The following is a 254-nucleotide window of genomic DNA, read 5'->3' on the forward strand; positions in this document are numbered from 1 at the left end:
TCTCTCCCTGATATGTCTCTCATTTAATAATAGCACTAAACATTTAGTTCTCTCTCTCTCTCTCTCTCTCTCTCTCTCTCTCTCTCTCTCTCTCTCTCTCTCTCTCTCTCTCTCTCTCTTTTCTCTGTTCTCCTCTCCTCCCTATAACACCAACCCCCCCCCCCTACCTCCGCCCCCACTGACCCCACACCCCACTCCTTTTCAGCGTCGGTCTTCAATCTGGCTTAAAATCCAGTTTCAAACTGGCATCGAAG

This window comes from Berghia stephanieae, chromosome 5 (assembly GCF_034508935.2).
Source record: "Berghia stephanieae isolate SIO BIC M18660-M18661 chromosome 5, UCSD_Bste_1.3, whole genome shotgun sequence".
NCBI classification, from domain to species: Eukaryota; Metazoa; Mollusca; class Gastropoda; order Nudibranchia; family Aeolidiidae; genus Berghia; species Berghia stephanieae.